Here is a 15,770-nt window from a genome sequence, read left to right on the forward strand (position 1 = left end):
GCTTTTTAAAGATCACTTCAATGGTTGTGATTTTGAGTTGCCACAACACACATTAAATTACACTGTTGGCCAATCTGTCCATGATTATTTCATTATCTTATGCTTCAAACAGACAAGGAAATCTTGGTGATGCAATGAAGTGTTTGAGTCTCAAATGTAATTGTTGTTGTAGCTTCCGCTTGGAAGAAAGATTCACATCAAATTGACTGGTCAAGGAAATGGGACACTGACTGTGAGTACTTTGAATGTTCGAGTTATTCCTCAAATGAAAGTTATGACCTTGATGATTTCTCTTTCATGCAGATATGAAGAGACTCTTTTAAAATATCCTCTAGGTTAATGGTTCAGGCATAAAAGTGCAATATGTATATTTATGTATATACATGTACATGCGTCATCTGAAAAGATAATGAGTATAAATCACTTGTGACAAGGTGAGAATGAGTTATCCAGATATTAAGAACTGCCAATGTTGGTGTCTGAGATAACACATTGTGGAGCTGGAGGAACACAGCAGGGCAGGCAGCATCAGAGGCTGAGGAAAGTTGAGGTTTTGGGTCAGGACCCTTCCTGAGAAATGGAGGGTGGAAGGGAGCTCAGAAACAAATAGTGTGGAGGGGGAGGAGGTGCTGGGGAAGGTAGGTGGGATGGTAATAAGTGAGTACTATCCAGATTGGAACAGATTTTCCCCAGGGGGTATTGAGTACGAATTCCAAATCATTCTCAAAATCTTAGTGACTGTTAACATTGATGTTTTTTGTCTGTGTGTTTCAGTAATTGCATGACAGTTGACTGGTTCGTTGAGAGTGAGGAACCTATGGACTCTCAGACACCAAGATGGAATTTAGTTCGAAGAGTGACTTCAAAATAGTTGCTTGCTTTTAAAATCTTGACCATTTTTGCTGTCCAGTTGAATGAATTTAGCTTCATACTGCTTCAATAGGAATTAGTGTTTAATAGGAACATATTTGTGAAACTTACAGTTCCATAAGTTTTAGCATAAACTGGTGCAGCCTTTCGGTGCTTGCAAAAAGGCTCATCTCTCCATTAATACCGAAGGAAAATTAGAGTTTAAAAGTAAGTTCACCCGCTGTCAGGGAATGAAATGTTAATGTTGTCTCGAACATAATTTTTAAAAAAGTAATATATTTGTGTAACACTGAACTCAAATTAAAATTTGGATATGCTAGTTTTACAGATGGTTGGATATTGAATTCATTTTAAATGAGGGTGAAGATCACTTTAAATCCAGCATATTTGTGAAGAAAAGAAATAGCATGTCAAATAAAATTAACTGCATGACTCTTCATAGCCCAATATGTAGAATTTCATTCTGAACTATGAGACAGTTGTGACCCCATTCTACCTCAGTGCTCATGGCAAGAGTAAGACTCCTGTTTGACGTGCTGTGCACTGCATGGAATGGCGGCAACATCAGATTCATTGATGCTTGAGAATCAAAAGAATATGACGATAAGATTTAAAATCAAAATCTCATTGAACACTTCAAGGAATGTCTTACAGGAAGAGGGGGAAAGCATGTATGACTAATAGAAGGTGGTGGCACAGATCAAATAGACCTGTGTGCTAAAACTTATCACAAATTTCACATTGAATGGAACAGTTTAAACAGGCTGGAGGAAGCAGACATGCCAGCCCAAACTTTTTGAATTTGAGCATTCTGTTCGTAAACATCAGCAAAATTGTGGGAAACATGTTTATTCTTTCTCTTTTATTGCACAGAACCATACGATTAGACTGTTTTGATGAGGAATTTAAAGATTACGAGTCGTGTCCGTTTGACTCACCGTTTGGTACCATAGGTTGGTACGATCTTCGTTCGAGAAGGAAAAGGGATGTTCCAGATACAGAAAATCGTCAAACCATTTACCACAAAGTCCGTTTCTGGTTAGTATTAATTAATGCAGTTAACATTTTTAGCTCGACATGATTGCACAATGGAGTCAATAAGAAAATTCCATCTGATATTCCACATAAATTTTAAGTGGATATTAAAGCAGCTCATTTCTTTTTCACGCTGTATGCTGCTTTTAAGAATGGTTGTCTTCTTGTCGAAATGTTTAGCTTTGACTCCATGGCTTCTTCCATTAGTTCACATTGAAACACATGTTTCTTCAGCCAAAAATGCACGTTTACCGGTGTAGCTTGACTAACCTTCCCCTGTGGTCGTTCCCCTGAACTCCCCTGCAGTAGCTCCCCTGAAAAACAACTATACCATTTTGGATACTGTTCCGGGGGATGACTTAGCAGGGGTATGCAGTAGGGTGCAGGTCTCTGGCACAGAGTCTGTCCCTCTTGCACAGAAGGGAAGCGGGGATAGGAAGAGAGTGATAGTCATTGGGGACTCAATAGTTCGAGGGACTGATAGAAGATTTGCCGGGAACGAAAGAGACTCACGATTGGTGTGTTGCCTACCAGGTGCCAGGGTCTGTGATGTCACGAATATCCTGGGTGGGAAATTGGCTAGTGCCATTCGGTTGGATTTAAACGAGCTCAGAAGGGGGATGGGAAACTGAGGTGTAGTCCTAGTACACAGGAGGATGAGCATAGGGAGGACATGGTCAGGACCTCACTGTCACAGAAGTGTGCTGGCAGACAGCAAGCTGGATTGAAGTGTGACGACTTTAATGCCGGGAGTAACCGGAATAATGTAGGTGAGGTTGCAGCTTGGATAGGTACCTGGGACTTCGATGTTGTGGCCATTTCGGAGGCATGGATAGAGCAGGGTCAGGAATGGATGTTGCAGGTTCTCGGGTTTAGATCTTTCATTAAGGTCTGGGAAGGTGGTGAAAGAGGGGGAGGTGTGGCTTTGTTGGTCAAGGACAGTATAACGGCGGCTGAAAGAACCTTTGAGGACTCGTCTACTGCGGTTGTATGGGCTGAGGTTGCCAAGGAAGGTTTGTCGACTGAGTCAGTGTGGGTGGAAGTTCGGAACAGCAAGGCAGCAGTCACTTCACTGGGGGTTTTCTACGGACCCCAAGTAGCAGTTGGGAGATTGAAGAACTCATTGGCCGGCAGATTGTTGAAAAGTGCAAACGTATCAGGGTTGTTGTTATGGGTGACTTCAACTTTCCCAATATAGATGGAAACCTCCTGAGTGCAGATGGTTTGGATGGAGCCGTTTTTGTCAGGTGTGTTCAGGAGGGTTTCCTGACTCAGTATGTGGACAGGCCGACGAGGCGGGAGGCCATTTTGGATTTGGTGCTCGGCGATGAGCCAGGACAGGTGTCAGATCTCGTGGTGGGAGAACACTTTGGCGACAGTGACCGCAGGAGCCTCCCATTTACCATAGCCATGGAAAGGGAAAGGAGCAGTTACCAGGGGAAGATATTTCACTGGGGTCAAGGAAACTATGATGCTATCAGACAGGAGTTGGGAAGTACAGATTGGGAGCAATTGTTCCACAGAAAGGGCGCAGCAGACATGTGGAGGCTGTTCAAGGAGCAGTTGTTGCGAGTGATGTATAAATCTGTTCCTCTGAGACAGGTAAGAAGGGGTAAGATTAAGGAGCCTTGGATGACGGGTACAGAGGTGCTTCTTGTCAAAAAGAAAAGGCAGCGTACGTAAGGTGGAGGAAGTGAGGGTCTAGCACAGCTTTAGAGTATTACAGGCCTGCTCGGAAGGAGCTCAAAAGATATTGCCTGTTCAATTGTTACCTGTTACAACCTTTGCGTCCACGCTTGCTCATTCAATGGTGTCAAGATGCCAGCAGTGCATGTACCTTCTCCATCCCGAAATGCCGTCAGCTCACACAAGACATAGTCCTTACTTAAAATCTTCTGATCAACCAAAGTTCATTGTAGTGGACATTTTAGCTATCTATCATGAAACGAAAACTGATTCTGACTGGGATGACCTGCAGTGCAAATGAATATAATCTGCGAAACGAGATTCCTTATGGGCTTGCAGCCGCTACAAATAGTTGCTTTTCAAAGACGTTGCATACATAAATTTTTTTCTCCTATCACCTTAGATTATTTTTTTGTTTATGCATGTTGTGTGGGTTTCCAGTCAGGCGCATAAACACAGGTTGATGCAGTGACTGTTACAACACGGTATTGAAGGAGAATTTGTGATCTTTGGAGTTTCATTACAGTGTATGAAGGAGTGCACCATCAAGCCACTTCAGAGCACTACTGGCGACAAATTGTTGCAAGTTTTCAAGTGTTACCGATGGTCACATAAAATATGGCCTTTTTGTTGTTGCGCTATTCATCTTAACTCCACCATATCTAGTATTTAGGCTTGGAAACTATTTCAAGTTTTTTGATTTCCTTGTTCAAAATCATTTATGATTGTTGTCATGATATCTACAATATGTTATTTTGATTGGACATAGAGGATTGGATCTGTCTTGATGGAAATAATGTATGCGCTTATAAAACCCCTTCTGGGCTAGTTAGGTGCTCACTGGTTAGAGCTGCTCATGCACTGGGGAGCCAATTGAGATTCCAGTCTTGGGTAACTATCTGTGTGGAATTGACACGTCCTCCTCGCGTCTGCGACGGGCTTCCGCCAGGTGCTGCAGTTTCCTCCCATTGTTCAAAGATGTGCAGGTCCTTATATGTGATTTGTGAAGCATTTCTTAAATGTTTCAATCCTGCCAGCATCCAGTGCCTTGGACAAAATAACTGGACATGAATAAAAGATACAGTGCCTTTTGACACCATTTCCTGCTGGATTTTCATCAATCCTGCTTTATATCGGTGACAACTTCCATGACCTTTTTTTGACGCTATGTCTGAATTGACAGTCTAGTTCCAAATATTTGTTGTGCAGTATTTCAAGGTCTCTATTATAGCATACCCACGAATGTCCACTTCAAAAGATACTTCCATATCATAGAATCCCTACGGTGTGCAAACAAGCCCCTTTTGACCCAAGAAGTCCACGGCCACCCTCCAAAGAGCGTCTCACCCTGACTCATCCCCTGACCCTTTCCTCAGTAACCCGACGTTTCCCATGACTAACACACCTAACCTACACATCCCTAAACACAATAGGCAAGTTTGGCATGGCCCATACACCGAGCCTGCACATCTTTGGACTGTGGGAGGAAACCAGAGCACCCAGCAGGAACCCATGCAGGCATGGGCAGAATATACAAACTCCGCACAGAAAATCGTCCAACGGTGGGATCGAACCTGGGTCCCTGGCGCTGTGAGTCAGCAGTGCTAACCACTGAGCCACCGTGCTGCCCTTGGAGTTAGACAGAGCTTGCTTGTTCCTGGGTGGCCTCAAACTGCCAACCTCCACTTAGTGGCAAAAGTGCTGACCAACTGCACTCATCTTCACTGGTTTTTGCTTTGTATCATTGAATTCAACCCTTCAAACTCTATGATAAATATTTAAATTTCCATTGATATGTGAGGGTTGTTTTTAGTACGCAGTATTGGTTTATTATGTTTCATTGGTACATAATGAATATTTTATGTGTATGCAAATGGGCAAGTTGGTAATGATGCAGTCCACAGACCTGGAGGATAACAACATGCCTTACAAACCTTATCGAGTTTTTTGAGGATGTGACTAGTAAGGTTGATGAGGGTCAAGCTGTGGATGTGGTGTATATGGACTTCAGTAAGGCATTTGATAAGGTTCCCCATGGAAGGCTCATTCAGAAGGTCAGGAGGAATGGGATACAGGGGAACTTAGCTGCTTGGATACAGAATTGGCTGGCCAACAGAAGACAGCGAGTGGTAGTAGAAGGAAAATATTCTGCCTGGAAGTCAGTGGTGAGTGGGGTTCCACAGGGCTCTGTCCTTGGGCCTCTACTGTTTGTAATTTTTATTAATGACTTGGACGAGGGAATTGAAGGATGGGTCAGCAAGTTTGCAGACGACACAAAGGTCGGAGGTGTCGTTGACAGTGTAGAGGGCTGTTGTAGGCTGCAGCGGGACATTGACAGGATGCAGAGATGGGCTGAGAGGTGGCAGATGGAGTTCAACCTGGATAAATGCGAGGTGATGCATTTTGGAAGGTCGAATTTGAAAACTGAGTACAGGATTAAGGATAGGATTCTTGGCAGCGTGGAGGAACAGAGGGATCTTGGTGTGCAGATACATAGATCCCTTAAAATGGCCACCCAAGTGGACAGGGTTGTTAAGAAAGCATATGGTGTTTTGGCTTTCATTAACAGGGGGATTGAGTTTAAGAGTCGTGAGATCTTGTTGCAGCTCTATAAAACTTTGGTTAGACCGCACTTGGAATACTGCGTCCAGTTCTGGGCGCCCTATTATAGGAAAGATGTGGATGCTTTGGAGAGGGTTCAGAGGAGGTTTACCAGGATGCTGCCTGGACTGGAGGGCTTATCTTATGAAGAGAGGTTGACTGAGCTCGGTCTCTTTTCATTGGAGAAAAGGAGGAGGAGAGGGGACCTAATTGAGGTATACAAGATAATGAGAGGCATAGATAGAGTTGATAGCCAGAGACTATTTCCCAGGGCAGAAATGGCTAGCACGAGGGGTCATAGTTTTAAGCTGGTTGGTGGAAAGTATAGAGGGGATGTCAGAGGCAGGTTCTTTACGCAGAGAGTTGTGAGAGCATGGAATGCGTTGCCAGCAGCAGTTGTGGAAGCAAGGTCATTGGGGTCATTTAAGAGACTGCTGGACATGCATATGGTCACAGAAATTTGAGGGTGCATCCATGAGGATCAATGGTCGGCACAACATTGTGGGCTGAAGGGCCTGTTCTGTGCTGTACTGTTCTATGTTCTATGTTCTAACACTGTCCTTCAATCGCCCACGATGCCCTCTGCAAATTGGTAGAAAACAAAAATTTCTCTAAAATTCATCTCTCCTCCCGTCAGTCGATCAAAATTAATTCAGGATTTTGTACAGGCCAATAACCGTAAGATTACACGAGCCTAAACCAAACTACTGGCTCATATTAGTTCAGTAAAGTGAAAGGGCAACAATAGAGGCAGTAGGAACTGCAGATGCTGGAGAATCTGAGATAAGAAGGTGTAAAGCTGGATGAACACAGCAGGCCAAGCAGTATCATCCGGCTCTCCACCTTGTTATCTCAGATTCTCCAGCGCCAATTTTCTGAAGTAGGGTCTCGTCCCGAAACATCAGCTTTCTTGCTCCTCTCATGCTGCTTGGCCTGCTGTGTTCATCCGGCTCTCCACATTGGGCAACAACAGAGTATGCTTTAAGTCACTAGATATGTTACGTGGGTTTGTCTTCCTTAGGGTGGAGTTAGTGGAACCGAAAAAGATGTCTCCCTCACAGCGTTCGTGACAAAAGAATTGCATCGTTCCTTGGCGGCCTTTCAACAGAAGAATATTCAGAGATTTCCCGAGTGGTAAGAATGTAACTTCTTTTACTTCTCTTTATCTCACTTTTTCCAACAATTGGAAAATAGATTTTAGAAATAACATGGAGCTGATGAAGTGTGAAAAGAAGAATAATTCCAAGCAGTGGTGGGAGTTGGTCAGTGAGGTGGGAGGAGTGGATAGGTGGGAGAGAAGGCGGACAGGTCATGGAGGCGGGGATGAGGGGAGGAACTAGTCTTGGGATGAGGCTGGCGGGTGGGGAGATTTTGAGGGTGGCCAAGTCCACATTGAGGCTATTGAGTTGGAAGCTCCCGAGGCGGAATATGAGGTGCTGCTCCTCCAGTTTCTGGGTGGTTTGGTTGTGACACTGGAAGAGGCCCAGGATGGACATGTCATTCAGGGAGTGGGAGGGGGAGTTGAAGTGATGCAATGATTTGGACATGAAAATAGAAGGTGTGGTTAGTAAGTTTCCCAATGATTGAAGGTGTAGTCGCCAGCCAAGAAGGTCACCTCAGAATACAATGGGACATTGACAAGGGCCAATATACTGAGGAATGGCAGATGGTGTTGAGGTTAGTCAAATGTGAGGTGCTACATTTTGGAAAGGGAAATCAGGGCAGCACGTTTACACTGAAGGTTGTGGGGAGTGTTGCTTAATAAAGAGACACTGGAGTGCAGTTTCATAGCTCCATCAAAGTACAGCCACCGGTAGAAAGGATATGAAGGAGACATTTGGTGTGCTTGCCTTTATCAGTCAGTGCATTGAGTATAGTAGTTGGGAGATCACTTAGCAGCCATTTCGGACGTTGGTTCGGCTGCTTTTGGAATACTGCAATCGATTTTGGTCTCCTTGCGAGAGGAAGGATGTCGGCGCAACATTGAGGGCCGAAGGGCCTGTTGTGCGCTGTATTGTTGTATGTTGTAAACTTGAAAGGGTTCAGAGAAGATCTACAAGGATGTTACCAGCATCGGAGGTTGGAGGTATACCGTGGGCTTGAACAGGCAGCTATTTCTTGGAACTTTGGAGTTCATGGCTGACCATATAGAAGTTTATACAATTACGAGGATGTGGATAGAGCGAACAGCCAAGATCTTTTCCCCGGGTTGCTGGAATCCAAAACTGGAGGGAATAGGTTAAAAATGAGAGAGGGAAGATTTAAAATGGACCGGATTTTTTTCATAGTGGTGCATGTATGGAGTGAGCTGCCAGAGGAAGTGGTGGAGGCTTGTACGTTTAAAAGGCATGTGGATGGGTATATGAATAGGATGGGTTGAGAGGAATATGGGCCAAATGCTGGCAAATGGGACTAAATTAATTTCGGATATCTGGTCAACATAGACAAATTGGGCCAAAGGATCTGTTTCCCGACTGTACATCTCTCTGATTCTAAGTGTCTTTTTTCTTAACCACGTGGCCCATAATTAGAAAAACTTGAATCAGGATTTGGGAATGTGACAATTCTAATTGGATCTGTTTGATGAAATTAACTCTGTAGGTAATGGTGGTTGAATTCTGATTCGTCAAATTTGAGTTTATTGCAGCATCTTATAGAATAGAGGAAACACATGTAATCAAAATTGAAAATCAAAACTTGGTAAAATTTTGCATTGGAAATACATGACCAGCCATTGGAGGAGATTCATGACCATTGCATTCAAGTGAGAACAACAAATGCGATTCAGTGACTCAGTGAAACGGGATGCAGTGACTTAGTGAAATTGGATGCAGTGACTGTGTGAACTGGGATGCAGTGACTGAGGGTAATGGGATGGAGTGACTGAGGGTAATTAGATGCAGTGACTGAGTGAAATAGGATGCAGTGACTGCGGGAAATGGGTTGTAGTGACTGCGGGAAATGGGTTGTAGTGACTGCGGGAAATGGGTTGTAGTGACTGCGGGAAATGGGTTGTAGTGACTGCTGGAAATGGGTTGTAGTGACTGAGGGAAATGGGATACAGTGCCTGATGGAAATGGGATGCGTTGACTGATGGAAAGGAGATGCAGTGACTGTGGGAAATGGCATGCTGTGTCTGAGGGTAATGGAATGCAGTGACTGAGGGGAATGGGATGCCGAGACTGATTGAACTGGGTTGCAGTGACTGAGTAAACTGGGATGCTGTGACTATGTCTAATGGGATGCAGTGACTGAGGGAAATGGGATCCAGTTACTGTGGGAAATGGGTTGCAGTGTCTGAGTGAAATGGGATGCAGTGACTGAGTGAAATGGGCTGCAGTGAATGTGTGAACTGGGATGCAGTGACTGATGGAGATGGGATGCTGTGACTGAGTGAAATGGGATGCTGTGACTGAGGGTAATGGGAGGCAGTGACTGAGGGAAAGGTGATTCCGTGTATTTGGGAAATGGGATGCGGTGACTGTGGCGAATGGGATGCAGTGACTGTGGGAGATGGAATGCAGTGACTGAGTGAAATGGGATGCTGTGACTGAGGTTAATGGGATGTTGTGACTGAGGGAAAGGAGATGCAGTGACTGTGGGAAATGGCATGCTGTGACTGAGTGAAATGGGATGCTGTGACTGAGGTTAATGGGATGTTGTGACTGAGGGAAAGGAGATGCAGTGACTGTGGGAAATGGCATGCTGTGACTGAGGGAAATGGGATGCTGTGACTGACGGTTTTGGGATGCAGTGACTCTTAAATGGGATGCAGTGACTGCGTGAAGTGGGCTGCAGTGACTGTGCGAAATGGGTTGCAGTGACTGAGTGAAATGGGATGCAGTGACAGAGGAAAGGAGATACACTGACTGTGGGAAAAGGGGTGCTGTGACTGAGGGTAATGGGATGCAGTGTCTGATGGAAATGGAAGCAGTGACTGAGAGAAATGGGATGCAGTGATGGAGGTACTGGGAAAGAGTGACTGAGTTAATAGGGATGCAGTGCCTGAGCGGGCTTGGGGTGCAGTGACTTAGGGAAATGGGATACAGTGCCTGAGTGAAATGTGACGCGCTGACTGAGTGAAATGGGATGCAGTGACTGCGTGAAATGGGATGCAGTGAATGAGTGAAATGAGATGCAGTGACTGAGTGAAATGCGCGCAGTGACTGATAGAAATCGGATGCAGTGACTGATGGAACTGGGATGCAGTGACTGACGGAACTGGGATGCGGTGACTTTGTGAACTGGGATGTGCTGACTGTGTGAACTGGGATGCGGTGACTGACGGATATGGATGCAGTGACTGAGTGAAATGGGACGCAGTGACTGAGTGAAATGTAATTGCCCTGACTGTGGAAAGGAGATGCAGTGACTGAGGAAATGGGATGCTGTGACTGAGGGAAATGGGATGCAGTGACTGGGAAATGGGATGCAGTGACAGTGGGAAATGGGATGCAGTGACTGATGGAAATGGTATGCAGTGACTGATGGAAATGGTATGCAGTGACTGATGGAAATGGGATGCAGTGACTGAGGGAAATGGGATGCAGTGACTGACGGAAATGGGATGCAGTGACTGAGGGAAATGGGATGCAGTGTCTTAAGGAAAGGAAATGCAGTGTCTGTGGGATATAGGATGCTGCGACTGAGGGAAATGGGATGGAGTGACTGACGGAAATGGGATGCAGTGACTGAGAGAAATGGGATGCAGCGACCGAGGGAAATGGGATGCAGTGACTGATGGAAATGTGACGCAGTGACTGAGTGAAATGGGAAGCAGTGACTGAGTGAAATGTAATTGCCGTGACTGTGGGAAATGGGATGCAGTGACAGTGGGAAATGGGATGCAGTGACTGATGGAAATGGGATGCACTGACTGAGTGAAATGGGATGCAGTGACTGAGTGGAATGGGATGCAGTGACTGAGTGAAATGCGATGCAGTGACTGAGAGAAATGCGATGCAGTGCGGAATGAAATGAGATGCAGTGACTGGTGGAAATGAAATGCAGCGACTTAGGGAAATGAAATGCAGTGTCTGTGGGTAATGGGATGCTGGGACTGTGGGTAATGGGATGCAGTGACTGAGGGTAATGGGTTGCAGTGACTCATGGAAATGGGATGCAGTGACTGATGGAAATGGGATGCAGTGACTGAGTGAAATGGGATGCAGTGACTGAGTGAAATGGGATGCAGTGACTGAGTGAAATGGGATGCAGTGACTGAGTGAAATGGGATGCAGTGACTGAGTGAAATGGGATGCAGTGACTGAGTGAAATGGAATTGCCGTGACTGTGGAAAGGAGATGCAGTGACTGAGGAAATGGGACGCAGTGACTGATGGAAATGGGACGCCCTGTCTGAGGGAAATGGGATGCAGTGACTGAGGGACATGGGATGCAGTGACTGAGGGACATGGGATGCAGTGACTGAGGGACATGGGATGCAGTGACTGAGGGACATGGGATGCAGTGACTGAGGGACATGGGATGCAGTGACTGAGTGAAATGGGATGCAGTGACTGAGTGAAATGGGATGCAGTGACTGAGTGAAATGGGATGCAGTGACTGAGTGAAATGGGATGCAGTGACTGAGTGAAATGGGATGCAGTGACTGAGTGAAATGGGATGCAGTGACTGAGTGAAATGCGATGCAGTGACTGAGTGAAATGCGATGCAGTGACTGAGGGACATGGGATGCAGTGACTGAGGGACATGGGATGCAGTGACTGAGTGACATGGGATGCAGTGACTGAGGGACATGGGATGCAGTGACTGAGGGACATGGGATGCAGTGACTGAGTGAAATGGGATGCAGTGACTGAGTGAAATGGGATGCAGTGACTGAGTGAAATGGGATGCAGTGACTGAGTGAAATGGGATGCAGTGACTGATGGAAATTGGATGCAGTGACAGAGTGACATGAGCTGCAGTCGCTGAGTGAAATGAGATGCATTGTTTGATGGAAATATGATGCAGTAACTGACGGAAATGAGATGCAGTGACTGAAGAAAATGGGATGCAGTGACCGAGTGAAATGAGATGCAGTGACTGAGCGAAATGGGATGCACTATTTTTGGGAAGTAGGATGCAATCACTGATGGAAATGAGATGCAGAGACTGTGGGAAAGGAGATGCTGTGTCTATGGAAAATGGGATACATTGAGTGTCGGAAATTGAATGCAGCGTCTGTGAGACACGGGAACCAGTGACTGATGGAAATGGGATGCTGTGACTGAGTGAAATGGGATGCAGTGGCTGAGTGAAATGGGATGCAGTGGCTGAGTGAAATGGGATGCAGTGACTGAGTGAAATGGGATGCAGTGTCTGAGTGAAATGGGATGCAGTGACTAAGGGAAAGGAAATGCAGTGACTGAGTGAAATGAGATCCAGTGACTGAGTGAAATGGGATGCAGTGACAGCGTGAAATGGGACGCAGTGACAGCGTGAAATGGGACGCAGTGACAGCGTGAAATGGGACGCAGTGACTGATGGAAATGGTATGCAGTGACTGATGGAAATGGGATGCAGTGACTGAGGGAAATGGGATGCAGTGACTGAGGGAAATGGGATGCAGTGACTGAGGGAAATGGGATGCAGTGACTGAGTGAAATGGTATGCAGTGACTGAGGGCAATGGGATGCAGTGACTGACGGAAATGGGATGCAGCGTCTGTTTGAAATGGGATCCTGCGACTGAAGTTAATGGGATGCAGTGACTGAGGGTAATGGGATGCAGTGACTGAGGGCAATGGGATGCAGTGACAGAGTGAAATGGGATGCAGTGACTGACGGAAATGGGATGCAGTGACTGAGGGCAATGGGATGCAGTGACTGAGGGCAATGGGATGCAATGACTGAGGGAAATGGGATGCAGTGACTGAGGGCAATGGGATGCAGTGACTGAGGGCAATGGGATGCAATGACTGAGGGAAATGGGATGCAGTGACTGATGGAAATGTGACGCAGTGACTGAGTGGAAGGGGATGCAGTGACTGAGTGAAATGGGATGCAGTGACTGAGTGAAATGGGATGCAGTGACTGAGTGAAATGGGATGCAGTGACTGAGTGAAATGCGATGCAGTGACTGCGTGAAATGGGATGCAGTGAATGAGTGAAATGAGATGCAGTGACTGAGTGAAACGGGACGCAGTGACTGAGTGAAATGTAATTGCCGTGTCCCTGGAAAGGAGATGCAGTGACTGAGGAAATGGGATGCTGTGACTGATGGAAATGGGATGCAGTGACTGAGGGAAATGGGATGCTGTGACTTTTAAATGAGATGCAGTGACAGTGGGAAATGGGATGCAGTGACTGATGGAAATGGGATGCACTGACTGAGTGAAATGGGATGCAGTGACTGAGTGGAAATGGATGCAGTGACTGAGTGAATTGGGATGCAGTGACTGAGTGAAATGCGATGCAGTGACTGAGTGAAATGCGATGCAGTGACTGAGTGAAATGCGATGCAGTGACTGCGTGAAATGGGATGCAGTGAATGAGTGAAATGCGCGCAGTGACTGATAGAAATCGGATACAGTGACTGATGGAACTGGGATGCAGTGACTGACCGAACTGGGATGCGGTGACTTTGTGAACTGGGATGTGCTGACTGTGTGAACTGGGATGCGGTGACTATGTGAACTGGGATGCAGTGGCTGAGTGAAATGGGATGCAGTGGCTGAGTGAAATGGGATGCAGTGACTGAGTGAAATGGGATGCAGTGTCTGAGTGAAATGGGATGCACTGACTAAGGGAAAGGAAATGCAGTGTCTGTGGGAAATGGGATGCAGTGACTGAGGGAAGTGCGATGCAGTGACTGAGGGAAATGGGATGCAGTGACTGAGGGAAATGGGATGCAGTGACTGAGTGAAATGAGATGCAGTGACTGATGGAAATGGGATGCAGTGACTGAGGGAAATGGGATGCAGTGACTGAGGGAAATGGGATGCACTCACTGTGGACAATAGGATGCAGTCACTGTGAGAAATTGGTTGCAGTGACTGAGGGCAATGGGATGCAGTGACTGAGGGCAATGGGATGCAGTGACTGAGGGCAATGGGATGCAGTCACTGTGGGAAATGGGATGCAGTCACTGTGGGAAATGGGATGCAGTGACTCTGTGAAATGGGATGCAGTGACTGAGGGTAATGGGATGCAGTGACTGAGTGAAATGGGATGCAGTGGGGAGTGAAATGGGATGCAGTGACTGGTGGAAATGAGATGCAGTGACTAAGGGAAAGGAAATGCAGTGTCTGTGGAAAATGGGATGCTGCGACTGAGGGTAATGGGATGCAGTGACTGAGGGTAATGGGATGCAGTGACTGATGGAAATGGATGCAGTGACTGAGTGAAATGGGATGCAGTGACTGAGGACAATGGGATGCAGTGACTGGGAAATGGGATGCAGTGACAGTGGGAAATGGGATGCAGTGACAGTGGGAAATGGGATGCAGTGACTGAGTGAAATGGGATGCAGTGACTGAGTGAAATGGGATGCAGTGACTGAGTGGAATGGGATGCAGTGACTGAGTGGAATGGGATGCAGTGGGGAATGAAATTGGATGCAGTGACTGGTGGAAATGAGATGCAGCGACTTAGGGAAATGAAACGCAGTGTCTGTGGGAAATGGGATGCTGGGACTGAGGGTAATGGGATGCAGTGACTGAGGGTAATGGGTTGCAGTGACTGATGGAAATGGAAGCAGTGACTGAGAGAAATGGGATGCAGTGACGGAGGTACTGGGAAAGAGTGACTGAGTTAATAGGGATGCAGTGCCTGAGCGGGCTTGGGGTGCAGTGACTTAGGGAAATGGGATACAGTGCCTGAGTGAAATGTGACGCGCTGACTGCGTGAAATGGGATGCAGTGACTGCGTGAAATGGGATGCAGTGAATGAGTGAAATGAGATGCAGTGACTGAGTGAAATGCGCGCAGTGACTGATGGAAATCGGATGCAGTGACTGATGGAACTGGGATGCAGTGACTGACGGAACTGGGATGCGGTGACTTTGTGAACTGGGATGTGCTGACTGTGTGAACTGGGATGCGGTGACTGACGGATATGGATGCAGTGACTGAGTGAAATGGGACGCAGTGACTGAGTGAAATGTAATTGCCCTGACTGTGGAAAGGAGATGCAGTGACTGAGGAAATGGGATGCTGTGACTGAGGGAAATGGGATGCAGTGACTGGGAAATGGGATGCAGTGACAGTGGGAAATGGGATGCAGTGACTGATGGAAATGGTATGCAGTGACTGATGGAAATGGTATGCAGTGACTGAGGGAAATGGGATGCAGTGACTGACGGAAATGGGATGCAGTGACTGAGGGAAATGGGATGCAGTGTCTTAAGGAAAGGAAATGCAGTGTCTGTGGGATATCGGATGCTGCGACTGAGGGAAATGGGATGCAGTGACTGAGGGAAATGGGATGCAGTGACTGAGGGAAATGGGATGCAGTGACTGAGGGAAATGGGATGCAGTGACTGAGGGAAATGGGATGCAGTGACTGAGTGAAATGGTATGCAGTGACTGAGGGCAATGGGATGCAGTGACTGACGGAAATGGGATGCAGTGTCTGT

At 46.5% G+C, this 15,770-nt stretch overlaps 1 long non-coding RNA gene across 2 annotated transcripts in view; it reads left to right on the forward strand.

The window, feature by feature from the left end:
• The first annotated feature begins 1,776 nt into the window (after window positions 1-1,776).
• LOC132207541 (uncharacterized) overlaps window positions 1,777-15,770 on the forward strand; it is a 393,348-nt gene continuing 379,354 nt past the window's right edge. For both annotated transcript variants that reach the window (XR_009443524.1, XR_009443525.1), the window contains exons 1-2: window positions 1,777-1,908; window positions 7,214-7,326. This is a non-coding gene — a long non-coding RNA (uncharacterized LOC132207541). The remainder of the gene's footprint in view (window positions 1,909-7,213; window positions 7,327-15,770) is intronic.

This window comes from Stegostoma tigrinum, assembly GCF_030684315.1.
Source record: "Stegostoma tigrinum isolate sSteTig4 chromosome 24 unlocalized genomic scaffold, sSteTig4.hap1 SUPER_24_unloc_2, whole genome shotgun sequence".
Classification (NCBI taxonomy): Eukaryota; Metazoa; Chordata; class Chondrichthyes; order Orectolobiformes; family Stegostomatidae; genus Stegostoma; species Stegostoma tigrinum.